The following is a 15161-nucleotide window of genomic DNA, read 5'->3' as shown; positions in this document are numbered from 1 at the left end:
CGACTGCCGCCGCTGCGCCTCTGCGCGTGCCACTGCTGCCTCTGCTCCCAGATCAACACAGAGCAATCGAAGGTCCGCCACCTCAGCGCTCTGTTGGGAGAGGCGCGCGGTAGCCCTAGCAAGCGTGGTCCTCAGGGACCGCAGCGAACCCCAGACACCGACCTCGCGGCGGATGAACGACGACTTGGCGGCGCTCAGATCCGTCAGATCCTGAGGGAAGGAAGTGGGGCGTCACAAAGATCGCCTTGATCACGAGAAAGGTATGCCTGAAATCATTACCTGGACAATCTTGGGAACATCCTTGCAAAGGACCTCCAAGGTCGACCAGAGCGACCCCACCGTTGCCTCGGCACACTCACGAAGCCCGTCCCAAGACTGCTCCTCCCGCTCATCGTCAAGAACGAAGAGGGGATCCGAGGCCCCACGGGTCCGGAACTGAAGCAACTGGCGTCGCCCCTCGGAGCTGCGCCACGCGGGGACAAGGCTGCCGCTCGACGGGATGGGTCGCGGTCCCGCGCCCCCCTCCTCTGAGGCACCGAGTAGCGACGCCTCGGCCATCTCAGCGTCGGCGGCGACAGGTGGCTCCACGGCCAGAACGACAACGGCCTCGGCAGCAGCCGGCGCCAGCGCCGGCAGCATGTCTGGTGGGCCCGAGGCCACAGCCACGCCAGCAACCTCCCCCAGCGCGACGGTCGCCTCGACAGAAGAGCCAGCCTCGGGAGCTCGCTCCACGGCAACTGGTGCCGCCTAAGCCCCCCGCTGTGGGGCGTCTTGCGAGGAGGTCAGCTGGCCGGAGAGGCCCGACGCCGTCTTGAGGACCTTCCGGGGAGCCAGATCGGTCAAACCGTGACTCCGCTTGCTAAGGAGAAAAGGAAAATCTGGGTCGGGACATACGAAGGAGGAGCCAGGACGAAGATATCCTAAGATACTTACCCACTCCGGGCCATAATCAATCGTGCCTGTGGGGAGGTCTCTCGAACCTCGACCCCGAAGGTACCACCGAGGTCTGCCTCGCTGCCAGCTTCGGTACCATCCTCGCCTTGGGCGCCCTAGGCGCCCGAGAGACGGACTGCCCAGGCGCAGCCACGACAACCTGAGGATCGCCCTCCCGCGCAGTCGGCACGAGCAACGGTTCTCGGGGAACAGGCAGCTCAGCCTGACTCCCTGGGGTCACCTCAACTTCCCCGGCCGAGGGGTCAAGTACCCCCTCGGTCTGCCCCCGCTCTTCGGACCGGGACCCCGACGTCCCGGCCCCAGATACCGACGGCACCAGCCCGCTCGGGGGCTGGCTTGACGACCCCTTGCGCAGCCTCAGATCCGGGCTGAGGCCAAGGCGGGCAGCCATATCGTCGTCTTCATCGTCGTCGTCGTCGTCAGGTGTCTCCGGCGACGGCTCCCTCGGGAGCCCATCCCTCTCCTGCCGACGATGGAGCCTTTCCAAGGCGTCCCGAGCCCGCGTCTGCTCGCGGGCCCGAGCCTTCTTCGCGTCCTTTTTCTCCTTCCTCTTCTCCGCGGCAACCCTCCGCGCAGCTCGGTCCACCGTGTCCTCCGGGACCGGTGGCAGGGAAGGCTTGTGATGCCCTACCTCCTGGAGACAGACGAAAAGTCTCGACTGTGAGAACCAAGGGCAATCCAACGCAAGGAGAAAGAAGGAGCTGACACTCACCAGGGACACACACCCGCAATCAGGACGCATCAAGGGCTGGGAAAGGGCACCGGCGTCCGGTTTCCCCAACGTGACGGCTACCCGCCTGTGGAGGTCATCGACGGGAAGGGGATCCGAGGACATCCGCAAACTCTCCAAGTCGGCCCCCAGCGTCATCTCCCAAAGCGGTAGCCGCCGCTCCGTCAAGGGAAGCACCCTCCGGCGATGAATGGCGGCGACCACTCCCACAGCGGTGAGCCCTCCCTTCCGCAACTCCTCCAGGGCCTTCAGAAGGGGCTGGAGATTCTTCTGCCTGTCGCGCGGGGTCCTGTAGCGCCAGATATCGGCGGCGGCGGTCACCACTCGCTGAGAAAACGACGGGAGCCTCCCGTCGTCATTTCAGAGATAGAACCACCAGCGCTGCCACCCTTTGTTCGAGGACGCAAGGATGGCGGGGATATACTGCGACGCCCGCGCCTGCCTCAGCTGGAGGATGCAGTCACCAGCCCGCACTGCCGTGCGAACCCTTCTCTCCCCCGTCGGCGAGGCAAAAAGCTCCGCGGAGAAGAAATGAGTCCACAGGTCCTAGTGAGGGTCAATCCCCAAGTATCCTTCACAAACCGCCGCGAAGATGGCAGCTTGCGAGATGGAGTTAGGACTGAGGTTGTGCAGCTCCACACCGTAGACATGCAGAATCGCCCACATAAAACGGCTTGCCGGCACTCCGAACCCCCGCTCGTGAAAGGAGACGAAGCTCACGACATACCCCGGCGGCGGGGACGGGGCGGCTCCGCTCGGAGGGGCCATCCACTCCGGCTGCGGGTCATCGGAGAGAGGGCGAAGCAAACCCTCAGCAACAAGGGCCTTCAGGTCATCCGCCGTGATGGTGGAGAAAGGCCACGGGTCGCGCGGCGGAACAATGGTCACCCGGTCGGCCATCACCAAGCAGAAGAGGTGGCGGCGGGAAGGGCTAGGTAAGCGGTTTTCTTTCTCTGGCTATTCCCTCGGGTTGCGAAAACCTAAGAAGGAGGCAAGTAGCAGGGTAAAAAACTGTCATCGGTCCCTCTCCCGAATATATAAAGGCCCAGGCGAGACCCATTCAACACTTCACCCGAACCCGCCGCGGGATTCAAAACTCAAAGCGAAACGCCCGTTCCTCGAACGGCTCGCGCACGTGCAACGGCCGCCCCGCGAACCGCTCGTCCCATCGCATTAACTCTGCGGCAGGACGGGCGTCACCTTTGGTGGGCGAAGCAGGCGACGCTTCACCTCCGCCATAATGACCGCGTCAAAAAAGGTGCGCCACGTCATTCGATTTCGTATCCTTTTCCTCTTTCTCTCTCTTACAACAGGGACCGGGAAAGGGGATACCCCGAAAGGGATCCTTCTCCACGAAGGAAACGGGCCCCGAGCCCCCCTACTGATCAGAGGTTCGAAGGCTGGCCCCTCGGAGGGGGTTCAATAGCCGCCTCAGAGCGCTCGGGCTCTGCGCCCACTACTGGTCAGAGGTTCGAAGGCCGGCCCCTCGGAAGGGTTCAACGGCCGCCTCAGGCCACTCGGGCTCCGCGCCCACTACTGATCAGGGGTTCGTAGGCTGGCCCTCGAAGGCTTAACAGCCGCCTCAGACGTAGAGCGAGGGATGACCCTGGGTACGTTCGATACATAACCAAGGCTCGGGCTACGCTCCCGAGGTACCCTAGGACATTTCCGAGACCAACGGGAACGATTTTGTAACAGAATCCCATCAGAGGGAGGCATCGAGCCCTCGGACCCCGTCAAAAGGGGACCGGGTCCGGCAATTCACCCGCAGGTACTTTTGGAGCGCGCCTCCGGGCCACTAGCCGACCCCTAACAAATGGGGCACGGGCGTCCACTCGGATTACCCGTTAGCAGCTCACTGGAAACACCATGTTCGGCGCCCTCCAAGGGCAACATGGCGCTTTTCCCCCCTCCTCCTTACGGAAAGGCGACGCAGGGGCGTATGTAAAAAAGTCGAGTCTGTCCTTAACCGTCCTCTCGCTCTGTGCGGAGGCTCGGGGGCTGCTCTCGCGAACCTGGCTCCGGCCAAACCGTTGACAGCGTCAACATACCAGCCCGAGAACTTGGAACTCGACTGAGCACCCGGGCTACGGCCAGCTCGCATGAGGGAACAACCAGACCGGCCGAAGCATCACGAAACGCATTAAGACCTCGAAGGAGTCAAACCACTCCTCCGAGGCCTCGGGGGCTACACCTGGCGGGTGCGCTCGCGCGCACCCACCGGAACAAAACGCAACCGAGAAAGGCCGGTCCCCTTGCAAAAAAGTGCGACAAAAGCCTCCAAGCGAGTATTAACACTCCCTTCGAGGCTCGGGGGCTACTGTCGGGGACCATAATTAGGGGTACCCCCAAGGCTCCTAATCTCAGCTGGTAACCCCCATCAGCACAAAGCTGCAAAGGCCTGATGGGTGCGATTAAGTCAAGGCTCGGTCCACTCAAGGGACACGATCTCGCCTCGCCCGAGCCTAGCCTCGGGCAAGGGCAGCCGACCCCGGAGGATTTACGTCTCGCCCGAGGGCCCCCTCAAGCAACGGACACACCTTCGGCTCGCCCGAGGCCCAGCCTTCGCCAAGAAGCAACCTTGGCCAAATCGCCATGCCGACCGACCGTATCGCAGGAGCATTTAATGCAAGGATGGCCTGACACCTCATCCTGACGCGCACCCTTCAGTCGACAGAGCCGAAGTGACCGTAGTCACTTCGCCGCTCCACTGACCGGCCTGACAAGAGGACAGCGCCACCTGCGCCGCTCCGACTGTTGTGCCACTCGACAGAGTGAGGCTGACAGCACCCAAGTCTGGCCTCGGGCGCCATAGGAAGCTCCGCCTCGCCCGACCCCAGGGCTCGGACTCGGCCTCGGCCCCGGAAGACGACGAACTCCGCCTCGCCCGACCCCAGGGCTCGGACTCGGCCTCGGCCCCGGAAGACGACGAACTCCGCCTCGCCCGACCCTAGGGCTCAGACTCGGCCTCGGCCACGGAAGACGACGAACTCCGCCTCGCCCGACCCCAGGGCTCGGACTCGATCTCAGCCCCGGAAGACGACGAACTCCGCCTCGCCCGACCCTAGGGCTCGGACTCGGCCTCGGCCCCGGAAGACGACGAACTCCGCCTCGCCCGACCCGAGAGTTCGGACTCGGCCTCGGCCCCGGAAGACGACGAACTCCGCCTCACCCGACCCCAGGGCTCGGACTCGGCCCTGGCCTCAGCCGACGGTCTCCGCCTCGCCCGACCCAGGGGCTCGGACTCGACCTCGACCTCGGAAGACAGACTCGACCTCGGCCTCGGAGGAGCCTCCGCCTCGCCCGACCCAGGGCTTGGACCGACCACGTCGCAGGAGGGGCCATCATTGCCCTACCCCTAGCTAGCTCTGGCTACGGGGATCAAGACCGGCATCCCATCTGGCTCGCCTCGGCAAAGCAAATAATGATGGCGCCCCGCGTGCTCCATGACGACGGCGGCTCTCAGCCCCCTTACGAAAGCAAGGAGACGTCAGCAAGGACTCGACAGCCCCGACAGCTGTCCTTCCGCCAAGCTCCAGCGCTCCTCCGACGGCCACGACATCTCATGAACAGGGTGCCAAAACCTCTCCGACTGCCACGATGGCATGTACTTAGGGAACTAGCTCCTCTCTGCTAGACATGTTAGCACACTGCTACATCTCCCATTGTACACCTGGACCCTTTCCTTACGCCTATAAAAGGAAGGTCTAGGGCCCTCTTACAGAAGGTTGGCCGCGCGGGGAGGACGAGACAGCGCGTGCAGGCCTCTCGCTCCCTCTCACGCGGACGCTTTTAACCCCCTACTGCAAGCGCACCCGACCTGGGCGCGGGACAAACACGAAGGCCGCGGGATTCCCCTTTTACGCCTGTCTCCCTCCGGTTTTCCCCCCTTCGCGCTCCGTCTCGCGCCGACCCATCTGGGCTGGGGCACGCGACGACAATTTACTCGTCGGTCCAGGGACCCCCCAGGGTCGAAACGCCGACAACAGGTGACACCTAAGAGGGGGGGGGGGTGAATTAGGCTGCTAAAACTTTCTCTAAACTAGGTCACAATTAAATCCCTAGATCAAAACCTATGCAAATAAACAAACTAGAATGTGCAAACTAGGTTTTGTCTAAGTGTTGCTATCTCTACCGCAATGTCTAAGTTTCAATCCTCAACAATCTAAGTATAAAGACAATATTGAAACTTAAATGCTTAATATAAATGCGGAAGCTAAAGAGCAAAGTAGATATGCAAACTCTCGTGGATGACGTCGATATTTTTACCGAGGTATCTGGAACCACGCAAGGTTCCGACTAATCCTCGTTGGTGCCCCTACGCAAAGGGAAGCCCATGTGAGGGCCAAGCACCACGGTCGAGCTTCCGGCCGAAACGCCGCGGGCCTCATTCCCTCCGGTACACGGTGGCGGCCGTGACACAAACTCGGTTGTCATGATCTCGCAAGACTCTCGCCCCACTCGGTACAATTACAACGGCTCACGCAAGAGCCGAGTGGTTGTGTGGTTTTTTCTAAACTCACTCAACTAACTAGGTAACTAGGATTCACCTAGAGCAAGTGCTAAAGCGGTCTAACTAACCTAAGCACTTCGCAAAGCACCTACACTAATCACCGAGTGATTCTATTAAGCACTTGGGTGTTTGAGCACTTGGAAATGTCTACACTATGACTTGGAATGTTGCTTGGGCTCCCACACCTAAGCACTTCGCAGCAGCTTTCTATCGACGGGCACACTGGACAGTCCGGTGCGCACCAGATAGGGCATTGTTCACTGTCCGGTGCCTACCACGTCAGCCGGCCGTTGGGGTCTGTAGCAGTGGACCGTTGGATCCGACCGTTACCCAGACTGTCCGGTGCACACCGGACAGTCCGTGCTATAGCCCGAGAGCGCCCGTCATGGGCCTCTCTACATAGACTATCCGGGTGTCCCACCGGACAGTCTGATGCACACTGGACATGTACTATGCACTGTCCGGTGCGCCACCAGGGCGTTGACTGACTGCCCACTTCATGGATTTCTTTGCTGATTCTTTAGGCTTCTTTTGTTCTTGAGTCTTGGACTTCTATGCTTCTATTTATGTCGTATTTTGAGGTGTTGCATCCTCATTGCCTTAGTCCAATCCTCTTCTCATTGTGTGAACTACAAACAAAAACACTAGCAAATGCATTAGTCCATAGGTAGTGTTGATCATCAAACATAAAAACCTATTGAGCCAAATGTGTCGGGGTCCATTTTCCTTACTTGGCCCATTGTCAAATCAAAGTGGCCAGTGAACTTCACTATGTCGCCACGACCACAGGGCACCTCATCCTGCCCCACTCACCCCACTCTAGTGCCCGCCGGCGACTTCACCACCGCGGAGGCTTGCCACCTTCCGTGGACAGCCCGTCCCAAGCCTCCACTGACCAAATTGATCCCACCACCGTAACCACCTACCCCTGCCCATGGTAGCCCACCTTCCTAATTCCCAAGAATCGGACCACCGGTGAGGAACCGTCGTCGAACCCGCCGGCAGCCGGTCCTCCTCCGTGGTCGGACAACCGTTTCCCCCCTAACGTCGTCCTTTTTCCCTCTCACTGGCATGTGGGCCCGTGCCCATGAAGCCGTCCCCGCGCGGCCGCGCACGCCCGCGATCGGCTTGGGCAAAATTCCCCCTCGGTCCGTTTAACCAAAAACATTTATCTTTTTCCTTTCCCCCCTTTTCACACATATTTTTATATGTTGATATTTATGCACCAAAAATGATCCAAAACACTTTATAAGTCACAAAAATGATGATTAGGAACTTGACACACCTTACTTAGCAAGCAATGTTTGATGTATTGTTTATTGCTTATTTTTGCAAGACGAAGAGGGGTTCGACTTTCCGGAACCCATAGCTCCGAAAGAAGGGAAGGAGCCCAACCTCCCAGAAATAGAACTTTTGTGCCAAGAGAGCTTCGACGATGGCAAGTTTATTCTACTCTTGATGCATAAATTACCTATTCTTTCTACCACTACCTAAGCCTGGGATATGGGATGGTTATTATGCATTGTGAGTCGAGTGATAGCCTGCATTAAAGAATACCTTTTTGCTACAAAAAAGTGGGACATGGTAATGGTTTTCAAGAGAGAAATGTTTTTTTCAAAACGTGTATGACAAAGGGTTACCACCCTTATCACCACCTGAGAGGGATGATCAGGGACTCCCTGGTTTGTGATAGTCGCCTAGAGGGGGGGGGGGTGAATAGGGTGAAACTGAAATTCTCAAAAATAATCACAACTACAAGCCGGGTTAGCGTTAGAAATATAAACGAGTCCGCGAGAGGGCATAAAAAACAAATCGCAAGCGAGTAAAGCGGTGAGACACAAGGATTTGTTTTACCGAGGTTTGGTTCTTGCAAACCTACTCCCCGTTGAGGAGGCCACAAAGGCCGGGTCTTTTTCAACCCCTTCCCTCTCTCAAACGGTCCCTCGGACCGAGTGAGCTTTCTCTTCTCAAATCAACCGGGGACAAAACTTCCCTGCAAGGACCACCACACAATTGGTGTCTCTTGCCTTGGTTACAAGTGAGCTTTGATCACAAGAAGGAATGAGAAAGAAGAAAGCGATCCAAGCGCAAGAGCTCAAAAGAACACGACAAATCTTTCTCACTTAACACTAAAGCTTTCGAGGAATTGGGAGAGGATTTGATCACTTGGTTGTGTCTTGTATTGAATGCCTAGCTCTTGTAAGTGATTGGAAGGTTGAAAACTTGGATGCATTGAAGGTGGGGTGGTTGGGGGTATTTATAGCCCCAACCACCAAACTAGCCGTTTGGTGGGGCTGTCTGTCGCATGGTGCACCGGACAGTCCGGTGCACACCGGACATGTCCGGTGCGCCAGCCACGTCACCAAAGCCGTTGGGTTCTGACCGTTGGAGCTCTGTCTTCTGGGCCCGCCTTGATGTCCGGTGGCGCACCGGACATGTACTGTAGAGTGTCCGGTGCGCCACTACGCGCGTGCCTGACTTCTGCGCGCTCTGGCGCGCATTAATTGCTGTTGCAGGTGACCGTTGGCGCGAAGGAGCCGTTGCTCCGGAGTTACACCGGACAGTCCGGTGTACACCGGACATGTCCGGTGAATTATAGCGTACTAGCCGTTGTGAATTCCCGAGGCTGGCGAGTTCCTGAGGCCGCTCTTGCTTTGAGCACCGGACACTGTCCGGTGTACACCGGACAGTCCGGTGAATTATAGCGGAGCGCCTCTGGATTTTCCCGAAGGCGACGAGTTTGAGTTGGAGTCCTCTGGTGCACCGGACACTGTCCGGTGGTGCACCGGACAGTCCAGTGCGCCAGACCAGAGGTGCCTTCGGTTGTCCCTTTGTTCTTTTGTTGAACCCAATACTTGGTCTTTTTATTGGCTGAGTGTGAACCTTTGGCACCTGTATAACTTTTGCACTAGATCAAACTAGTTAGTCCAATTATTTGTGTTGGCCAATTCAACCACCAAAATTATTTAGGAACTAGGTGTAAGCCTAATTCCCTTTCAATCTCCCCCTTTTTGGTGATTGATGCCAAACACAAACCAAAGCAAATATGGAAGTACATAATTGAACTAGCTTTCATAATGTAAGTGCAAAGGTTGCTTGGAATTGAGCCAATAAATACTTATAAGATATGCATGGATTGTTTCTTCATTTTTAACATTTTGGACCACGTTTGCACCACGTGTTTTGTTTTTGCAAATTCTTTTGTAAATCCTTTTCAAAGTTCTTTTGCAAATAGTCAAAGGTAAATGAATAAGATTTTGCAGAGCATCTTCAAGATTTGAAATTTTCTCCCCCTGTTTCAAATGCCTTTCCTTTGACTATACAAAATTCCCCTTAATGAAATCCTCCTCTTAGTGTTCAAGAGGGTATACCAATTTGAAATTATTCTTTGAAAAACTAAAGTTTTAGAAATTGGTGGTGGTGCGGTCCTTTTGCTTTGGGCTCATACTCTCTCCCCCTTTGGCATGAATCGCCAAAAACGGAATCATTAGAGCCCTTAATTACTTTCTTCCCCTTTGGTCATAAACAAATGAGTGAGGATTGTACCAAAGACGAAGTCCTTTTGTTTTGAACTCTCCCTCAAAAGATGGAGAGTTGCTCGGAGTGACAGCAAAGGATGAGTTACGGAGTGGAAGCCTTTGTCTTTGCCGAATACTCCAATTCCCTTTCAATACACCTATGACTTGGTTTGAAATAGACTTGAAAACACGTTAGTCATAGCATATGAAAGAGACATGATCAAAGGTATATAGAAGAGCTATATGTGCAAATCAACAAAAGAAGTTCCTAGAATCAAGAATATTTAGCTCATGCCTAAGTTTGTTAAAAGTTTGTTCATCAAGAGGCTTGGTAAAAATATCGGCTAATTGATCTTTAGTATTAATGTAAGAAATCTCGATATCTCCCTTTTGTTGGTGATCCCTTAAAAAGTGATACCGAATGGCTATGTGTTTAGTGCGGCTATGCTCAACGGGATTGTCCGCCATGCGGATTGCACTCTCATTATCACATAGAAGAGGAACTTTGGTTAGTTTGTAACCATAGTCCCTAAGGGTTTGCCTCATCCAAAGTAGTTGCACGCAACAATGGCCTGCGGCAATGTACTCGGCTTCGGCGGTAGAAAGAGCAACGGAATTTTGCTTCTTTGAAGCCCAAGACACCAAGGATCTTCCCAAGAACTGGCAAGTCCCCGATGTGCTCTTTCGATTAATTTTACAACCCGCCCAATCGGCATCTGAATATCCAATCAAATCAAATGTGGATCCCCTAGGATACCAAAGCCCAAACTTCTAAATATCTCAAGATTCGTTTAACGGCCGTAAGGTGAGCTTCCTTAGGGTCGGCTTGGAATCTTGCACACATGCATACGGAAAGCATAATATCCGGCCGAGATGCACATAAATAAAGTAAAGATCCTATCATCGACCGGTATACCTTTTGATCGACGGATTTACCTCCCTCGTCGAGGTCGAGATGCCCATTGGTTCCCATGGGTGTCTTGATGGGTTTGGCATCCTTCATTCCAAATTTGCTTAGAATATCTTGAATATACTTCGTTTGGCTTAGGAAGGTGCCTTCTTGGAGTTGCTTCACTTGAAATCCTAAGAAATACTTCAACTCCCCCATCATATACATCTCGAATTTTTGTGTCATGATCCTACTAAATTCTTCACATGTAGACTCGTTAGTAGACCCAAATATAATATCATCAACATAAATTTGGCATACAAACAAGTCATTTTCAAGAGTTTTAGTGAATAAAGTAGGATCGGCCTTTCCAACTTTGAAGCCATTAGTGATAAGGAAATCTCTAAGGCATTCATACCATGCTCTTGGGGCTTGCTTGAGCCCATAAAGCACCTTAGAGAGTTTATAAACATGGTTAGGGTACTCACTATCTTCAAAGCCGGGAGGTTGCTCAACATAGACCTCTTCCTTGATTGGTCCATTGAGGAAGGCACTCTTCACGTCCATTTGGTAAAGCTTGAAGCCATGGTAAGTAGCATAGGCTAATAATATTCGAATTGACTCAAGACTAGCTACGGGTGCATAGGTTTCACCGAAATCCAAACCTTCGACTTGGGAGTATCCCTTGGCCACAAGTCGAGCTTTGTTCCTTGTCACCACACCATGCTCATCTTGCTTGTTGCGGAAGACCCATTTGGTTCCTACAACATTTTGGTTAGGACGTGGAACTAAATGCCATACCTCATTCCTAGTGAAGTTGTTGAGCTCCTCTTGCATTGCCACCACCCAATCCGAATCTTGTAGTGCTTCCTCTATCCTGTGTGGCTCAATAGAGGAGACAAAAGAGTAATGCTCACAAAAATGTGCAACACGAGATCTAGTGGTTACCCCCTTATGAATGTCGCCGAGGATGGTGTCGATGGGGTGATCTCGTTGGATTGCTTGGTGGACTCTTGGGTGTGGCGGCCTTTGTTCTTCATCCTCCTTGTCTTGATTATTTGCATCTCCCCCTTGATCATTGCCATCATTTTGAGGTGGATCATTTGCTTGATCTTCTACTTCATCAACTTGAGCTTCATCCTCATTTTGAGTCGGTGGAGATGCTTGCATGGAGGAGGATGGTTGATCTTGTGCATTTGGAGGCTCTTCGGATTCCTTAGGACACACATCCCCAATGGACATGTTCCTTAGCGCGATGTACAGAGCCTCTTCAATACCTATCTCATCAAGATCAACTTGCTCTACTTGAGAGCCATTAGTCTCATCAAACACAACGTCACAAGAAACTTCAACTTGTCCGGAGGACTTGTTAAAGACTCTATATGCCCTTGTGTTTGAATCATATCCTAGTAAAAAGCCTTCTACAGTCTTAGGAGCAAATTTGGATTTTCTACCTCTTTTAACAAGAATAAAGCATTTGCTACCAAAGACTCTAAAATATGAAATGTTGGGCTTTTTACCGGTTAGGAGTTCATAGGATGTCTTCTTGAGGATTTGGTGTAGATACAACCGGTTGATGGCGTAGCAAGCGGTGTTGACCGCCTCCGCCCAAAACCGATCCGAAGTCTTGTACTCATCAAGCATGGTTCTAGCCATGTCCAATAGAGTTCGATTCTTCCTCTCCACTACACCATTTTGTAGTGGCGTGTAGGGAGAGGAGAACTCATGCTTGATGCCTTCCTCCTCAAGGAAGCCTTCAATTTGTGAGTTCTTGAACTCCGTCCCGTTGTCGCTTCTAATTTTCTTGATCCTTAAGCCGAACTCATTTTGAGCCCGTCTCAAGAATCCCTTTAAGGTCTCTTGGGTTTGAGATTTTTCCTGCAAAAAGAATACCCAAGTGAAGCGAGAATAATCATCCACTATTACAAGACAATACTTACTCCCGCCGATGCTTATGTAAGCAATCGGGCCGAATAGATCCATGTGGAGTAGCTCAAGCGGCCTGTCGGTCGTCATGATGTTTTTGTGTGGATGATGGGCACCAACTTGCTTTCCTGCTTGGCATGCGCTACAAACCCTGTCTTTCTCAAAATGAACATTGGTTAGTCCTAAAATATGCTCTCCCTTTAGAAGCTTATGAAGATTCTTCATCCCAACATGGGCTAGTCGGCGATGCCAGAGCCAACCCATGTTAGTCTTAGCAATTAAGCATGTGTCGAGTTCAGCTCTATCAAAATCTACTAGGTATAGCTGACCCTCTAACACACCCTTAAATGCTATTGAATCATCACTTCTTCTAAAGACAGTGACACCTACATCAGTAAAGAGACAGTTGTAGCCCATTTTGCATAATTGAGATACAGAAAGCAAATTGTAATCTAATGAATCTACAAGAAAAACATTGGAAATAGAATGGTCAGGAGATATAGCAATTTTACCCAATCCTTTGACCAAACCTTGGTTTCCATCCCCGAATGTGATCGCTCGTTGGGGATCTTGATTTTTCTCGTAGGAGGAGAACATTTTCTTCTCCCCAGTCATGTGGTTTGTGCACCCGCTATCGATGATCCGACTTGAGCCCCCGGATGCATAAACCTACAAAACAAGTTTAGTTCTTGTCTTTAGGTACCCAAACGGTTTTGGGTCCTTTGGCATTAGAAACAAGAACTTTGGGTACCCAAACACAAGTCTTGGAGCCCTTGTGTTTGCCCCCAACAAACTTGACAACTACCTTGCCGGATTTGTTAGTTAAAACATATGATGCATCAAAAGTTTTGAATGAAATGTCATGATCATTTGATGTATTAGGAGTTCTCTTCTTAGGCAACTTAGCACGGGTTGGTTGCCTTGAACTAGATGTCTCACCCTTATACATGAAAGCATGGTTAGGCCCAGAGTGAGACTTCCTAGAGTGAATCCTCCTAATTTTGCTCTCGGGATAACCGGCAGGGTACAAAATGTAACCCTCGTTATCCTGAGGCATGGGAGCCTTGCCCTTTACAAAATTAGACAATCTTTTAGGAGGGGCATTAAGTTTGACATTGTCTCCCCTTTAGAAGCCAATGCCATCCTTGATGCCAGGGCGTCTCCCATTATAAAGCATACTACGAGCAAATTTAAACTTTTCATTCTCTAAGTTATGCTCGGCAATTTTAGCATCTAATTTTGCTATATGATCATTTTGTTGTTTAATTAAAGCCATGTGATCATGGATAGCATTAACATCAACATCTCTACATCTAGTACAAATAGAAGTGTGCTCAACGGTAGATGTAGAGGGTTTGCAAGATTTTAACTCTACAACCTTAGCATGTAATATATCATTTTCACTTCTAAGGTTAGAAATAGTAATATTGCAAACATCAAAATTTTTAGCCTTAGCAAGCAATTTCTCATTTTCAATCCTAAGGCTAGCAAGAGAAACATTCAACTCATCAATCCTAGCAAGTAAATCTACATTATCATCTCTAGGATTGGAAGTTTAAGCATTACAAACATGAGAATCAACCTTAGCAATTAATTTGGCATTTTCATTTCTAAGGTTGTTAATAGTTTCATGGCAAGTGCTTAGCTCACTAGATAGTTTTTCACATTTTTCTACTTCAAGAGCATAAGCATTTTTAACCTTAACATGCTTCTTATTTTCTTTAATTAGGAAGTCCTCTTGGGAATCCAAAAGGTCATCCTTCTCATGAATGGCACTAACTAATTCATTTAACTTTTCCTTTTGTTCCATGTTAAGGTTGGCAAAAAGAGTACGCAAATTATCTTCCTCATCACTAGCATTATCATCACTAGAAGATTCATATTTAGTGGAGGATTTTGATTTAACCTTCTTCTTTTTGCCGTCCTTTGCCATGAGGCACTTGTGGCCGACGTTGGGGAAGAGAAGGCCTTTGGTGACGGCGATGTTGGCGGCGTCCTCATCGGAGGAGTAGTCGGTGGAGCTCTGGTCGGAGTCCCACTCCCGGCAAACATGGGCATCACCGCCCTTCTTCTTGTAGTACCTTTTCTTTTCTCTCCTCTTGCCCTTCTTGTCGTCGCCCCTGTCATTGTCACTAGATATTGGACATTTTGCAATAAAATGACCGGACTTACCACATTTGTAGCACACTTTCTTGGAGCGGGGCTTGTAATCTTTCCCCCTCCTTTGCTTGAGAATTTGACGGAAGCTCTTGATGATGAGCGCCATCTCCTCGTTGTCGAGCTTGGAGGCGTCGATGGGTTGTCTATTTGATGTAGACTCTTCCTTCTTCTCCTCCATCGCCTTGAACGCGACCGGTTGTGCTTCGGGTGTGGAGGAGGTGCCTTGCTCGATGATTTTCTTTGAGCCTTTAATCATTAGCTCAAAGCTCACAAATTTTCCTATAACTTCCTCGGGAGACATTAGCTTATATCTAGGATCACCTCGAATTAATTGAACTTGTGTAGGGTTAAGAAATACGAGGGATCTAAGAATAACCTTGACCATCTCATGGTCATCCCATTTTTCGCTCCCGAGGTTGCGCACTTGATTCACCAAGGTCTTCAAGTGGTTGTACATAGCTTGTGGATCCT

This window comes from Zea mays, chromosome 9, assembly GCF_902167145.1.
Source record: "Zea mays cultivar B73 chromosome 9, Zm-B73-REFERENCE-NAM-5.0, whole genome shotgun sequence".
In the NCBI taxonomy this organism is placed as follows: Eukaryota; Viridiplantae; Streptophyta; class Magnoliopsida; order Poales; family Poaceae; genus Zea; species Zea mays.
The sequence above is the reverse complement of the archived record's forward strand: the minus strand, read 5'-3'. Positions refer to the sequence as shown.